Here is a 4836-nt window from a genome sequence, read left to right as displayed (position 1 = left end):
GGACATCCCCTATTATTTTGTATGCAATCAATAGCATGAAAAATCACAAAAATAATGGCATTGGTTGCATCGCAATACGTCAATTACATCCCGAGAAATTGCGAAGCGAAGTTGACTCTTGAAATTTATCTAGCGCGTGTCCTGAGACTCAAGCATGCACCTCACGCTGCGGGTACTCATGATGTGATTGACGTACTACATCAGTGGAGTGTAAATGTATGGTGTGGTATTGTGTGACAACACGTCATTGGCCCATATTTCATTGATGGCACTCCTAAACGGAGATCGTTTAGCCCCTTCTTGAGCTGTACCTTACTTGAACCGGCCCACCTCTTATAATGTGTCAAATAAAGCGGTATCAGAATTATGTATGTCTTGCACATAATGTTTATTGTTGCGAAATGACAACTAGGGGTACAATTAGTGGTAAAACGCTTGGTTGCACGTTTGTAAACCTCATAAGTTCTGAAATATATGGCTTGTAAAGGGTAGCAACGGCGTCACAATTTCTGACGCAAAGCCTCGCATGTAGTACCGTGCTCAGAGCAGGGGTTGCCTGCACTGGCGCCTGTATCCTGCTGTAAACGTACTAATATCACCACGGCACACTCTACCTTCAGTGTACAAGTGTCTCCTAATCTGGTCTGCTAAACTGCTATCATACTGTAACGTAATTCACATTCGTTGCCACATTAAAACTTGTTTTCTTGTGGCTTGTTACATTTGCCGTCATTTAGTCGATATGCGGGTCTTCTGTAATGAAGAAAAACTAGATATTATTTTAACTTATGGCAAATGTCACAGAAATGCAACCGCAGCTGTGACACTGTATGCTGAACGCTACCCAGATCGGCGGTGTCCGTCACATCGAATCATTGGCAACATCTGCAAGGCACTCACTGAAACAGGAAGCTGGGCTCCCACAAAACGTCCACGTGCAACGCCAGCGACTGGCAATGGATACGAAATTGCTGTTCTGGCTGCTGTAGCGCACAATCCTCAGGTTGAAACTTCCTGGCAGATTAAAACTGTGTGCCGGACCGAGACTCGAACTCAGGGCCTTTGCCTTTCGCGGGCAAGTGCTCTACCAACTGAGCTACCCAAGCACGACTCACGCCCCGTCCTCACAGCTTTACTTCTGCCAGTACCTCGCCTCCTACCTCCCAAACTTTACAGAAGCTCACCTGCTTGGGTAGCTCAGTTGGTAGAGCACTTGCCCGCAAAAGGCAAAGGTCCCGAGTTCGAGTCTCGGTCCAGCACACAGTTTTAATCTGCCAGGAAGTTTCATATCAGCGCACACTCCGCTGCAGAGTGAAAGTCTCATTCTGGAATCCTCAGGTTGGCGTACGAGAAATTGCACGAGGTGTAGGAATAAACCACAGTAGTGTGTGCAGAATCTTGCATCGGCATCGGTTTCATCCATTCCATATCTCACTTCACCAAGAACTGTACGGGAATGACTTTGAATCCCGCGTTGCATTGGGTCGTTTTGCACTCCAGCAGTTGCAAGGTATTCCTAAGCAATACGTTGTTTGCGGACAAGGCTTCATCTGCAAATCATGGTAATGCGAATCTGCAGAACATGCACTACCGGTCCGTGAAAAATCCCCTCTAAATACGCCAAGTTGCTCATCAACGACAGTGGAGTGTCATTGTTTGTTGCGGTATCATTGCTAGCTATATTGTAGGTCCATATTTTTACCGTGGAACATTGAATGGACAGCGATACGCATCATTTCTTCAACACACATTAGCGCTCCTCATGGAGGATCTAGGATTCGAAACTCGTGTATCAATGTGGTTCCAACATGATGGATTTCCCACACACAATTCAAAAGTTGCCAGAGACGTTCTAGATGCGACATTTCCAAACAGGTGGATGGGGCGGGGAGATACTGTGCGATGGCCAGCACAGTACCCCGACTTGATGCCATTAGACTTCTTTCTCTGGGGTGCAGTGGGAGACAGAGTGTATCAAGAAACCCTAACGACAGTAGACGATATGCAACATCATATTACTGTGGCGTGTGCGGCAATATCTGTAGAAATTCTGCAATCTGTGCAACACTCTCTCGTTACCCGTCTGCAAACGTGTATAGATGCAAACGGAGGGCCCTTCGAGCATATGTTGACGTGACACAGTTTCATTGCTCAAGATGTGGGTGTATTTTCTATGCTGGATGTAATGCACAACAACAGAGTTCTGTGGGCGACAGGGCACTAGTAAATGTGTGTATCAAAGTGTGTTATCATCAATTGTAGCACTAGTTGTCATTTTGCTAGAATAAACATACATTTACAATTTGAAAAATGTAACTTTGCGTTGGATGTGTTACTTGTTTATTTTTGTGGATTGCGCATACTTTCCCATTTTGCAAGCTCCTCACACAGACAGCGTGAGATGCACGCTTGAGTCTCAGGGCTTGCCCTAGCTGTATGCTTCATTATATCAAGCGTCAAATTCGCTTAGCAATTTGTCGGGATGTAGTTGACATATTGCGATGCCACCAACGCAATTATTTTTGTGATTTTTCATGCTATTGATTGCATATGAAATAATAGGGGGTGTCCAAAGTTTGTGTTGAAAATAGTATTTGTTTACATTTTAAAATTTCGCATAGTGTTTGGTTTCCTAAACCCCTGCCGCATGTTCATGCTCGTGAAACCAGATTTTGAATATCTATTGATGTTCCAAAGATATCTGAGGTGACACAGTTAGGTGAGACACCCTGTGTATAGTGTACGTTTGGGACCTCCTCCCAAGCTCCTGGATCAATTACAACCGATTTGGCCCAGAAACAGCAGGCGTCTTGAGTATCGGCACTGTGGGGTTTATAAACTCATAGCTCCAACAGGAGCCGAGATATGGCCAAAAACGTGTTTCCCAGCCCCTGGCGTATAGGACGTTCTCTATGACAGGCATACTGTGTGGGAACAGTAATGGCCTGCCAAATCAACATGCTTTGCACCTTACATCTCAAGAGCAAGAAACAGTTTCCCAGGTCCTGACAGATAGGCTGTTCTGCATGAAAAGTGGGTTGTATTGGAGTAGTGTTGGCCTGCTTTATCGACCTGCTTTGAATGGATGTCTGTATGCCAAGAGTAAATAAATGATTTTCAAGCTCCTGATGTGTAGCCTGTCCTGCATGACAGGTGAGATGTGGGAGCAGTATCAGCCTGCTTTATTGATCTGTATTGGAAGGACAACTCGTAACGACGATTGTGGCTGGGGAAAGGTTGATATGGGTAGAGGGAGAGAGAGCAAGGAGGGAGCGGGAGAAAATATACAGAAAGAGGGGAGGAGGGGGAGATGCATGAAGCCAATGGAAGGTGAAGAGGGACGGGGGCTGGAGGAAAAGGAAGAGGGAGGGTGGAGATGGAAATAGGGAAATGTAGAAAGATATAGTCAGAGGGGTTGGAGGAAATGGTCAAAGAGATTGAGAGGAGATGAAGAGAGTGGGGAGGAAGAGATAGACAGATAAAGGTGGGAAGATGAGGTGGACAGTTAGAGGGAGGAAGATGTGGAGACATAGAGGGGGAGGAGGATGTCTGTGCAAACCCATTTGTGAGGGAAGCCACGTGGAAAAGACTAGTTATTTAAGAGATTGCAGAACAAAAATCACAAGGAAAGATAATGAGTCAAGCAAGAGGAATAATAATATAATGATGAACTCGTGGCTCTGTGGCGATCGTACTAGAGCTCCCTTTGTTACTTAGCTGAATTAAACCAAATATTGGCGTATTGTCTAGTTTGGAGAATATCTGCAGTCAATGGCTATACACCTAAATGTTATTGTCCGTGTAGATTGGATATGTTTTTAATGTTGTGACGCTTTACGGTGCGATCACACAATCTTTATGTATTAAAGGACATTTTGAAGTTTTCCTTGTCAGCTGTTTTTCACAAGTGGCCAGCCTTACCAGCTACTGCTTCCCTACAGCCAATACGACACTCCCCCGTCATTATACACAGGCGGCTCTGCCATTCGCGAATTTAATGATCAGTTCCACATTACAAAACGGGTATCTGAATTCTTTTCATCACCTAGTGTACCATACCAAGAAATAAGATTGTAAGGACGTTTAACGTGTAATAAAAACCAGCCATCTTGATGTTACACCCATTACTGCGACATACGGACACGTTGTTCGATGCAGCCAAGGCGGAAGCGGAAATCATCACAGAAAATGGTCCGAAGCCATTCAGCCCTGCCCCATGCTCATCACGCCACTAGAGTCCTTATTGTTAAGTGCAGTCGATACAATTATCGGTTAGCAGTGGTACTTTGGCACGGAGGATGCTGTACAGAGGCCATTAATGGTCGCCGAATAGGAGCAATAGCGGCAGGAGGGGCTTTTCACGTTCCTCTGATGGTGCGTCGGATCTTCATAGTACGGTTAATGACAGTTATCGGGACCTCGTGTGCCGTGTGTCTAGCGTGCCTTCCTCTACGCACAGTCGCCGGCAACAAGCAATGGTAATTCCCGCGTGGCTGGTGTGGTGCGCAATACGGCCGTTTCCGCACAGACTACTCTACCCATTGAGTAACTGATCGTATCGCCGTATTACAGTTCTCCAGGGAGTCTCTCACTTTGAATTCGTATTATCAGAGCAATAGCAAGCGTACCAATAGAAAGCATACCCAGTCCAACGCTCAACACAGTCCAGCAAGTCCACTGAAAAGACAACGTTCATTCATTGTGCGCAGCCTAATGTTAAAGCAAATACAAAGATACAAATTGAATTATTTCGGCTGATTCCCTCTGGATGCCATTATTTTCACGACGGTATATATGTGTGTATCTGTACATCAGATAATTTCTGTTGGTAGCACG

General features: G+C 45.3%; 1 non-coding gene across 1 annotated transcript; it reads left to right on the top strand.

Moving 5' to 3' along the window:
- The first annotated feature begins 1185 nt into the window (after positions 1 to 1185).
- On the top strand, positions 1186 to 1260 carry Trnal-caa. Its single transcript has one exon. It is a non-coding gene; the product is annotated as a tRNA-Leu (tRNA).
- The last annotated feature ends 3576 nt before the right edge of the window (positions 1261 to 4836 follow it).

This window comes from Schistocerca piceifrons, chromosome 3 (genome assembly GCF_021461385.2).
Source record: "Schistocerca piceifrons isolate TAMUIC-IGC-003096 chromosome 3, iqSchPice1.1, whole genome shotgun sequence".
In the NCBI taxonomy this organism is placed as follows: Eukaryota; Metazoa; Arthropoda; class Insecta; order Orthoptera; family Acrididae; genus Schistocerca; species Schistocerca piceifrons.
The sequence above is the reverse complement of the archived record's forward strand: the minus strand, read 5'-3'. Positions and strand labels throughout refer to the sequence as shown.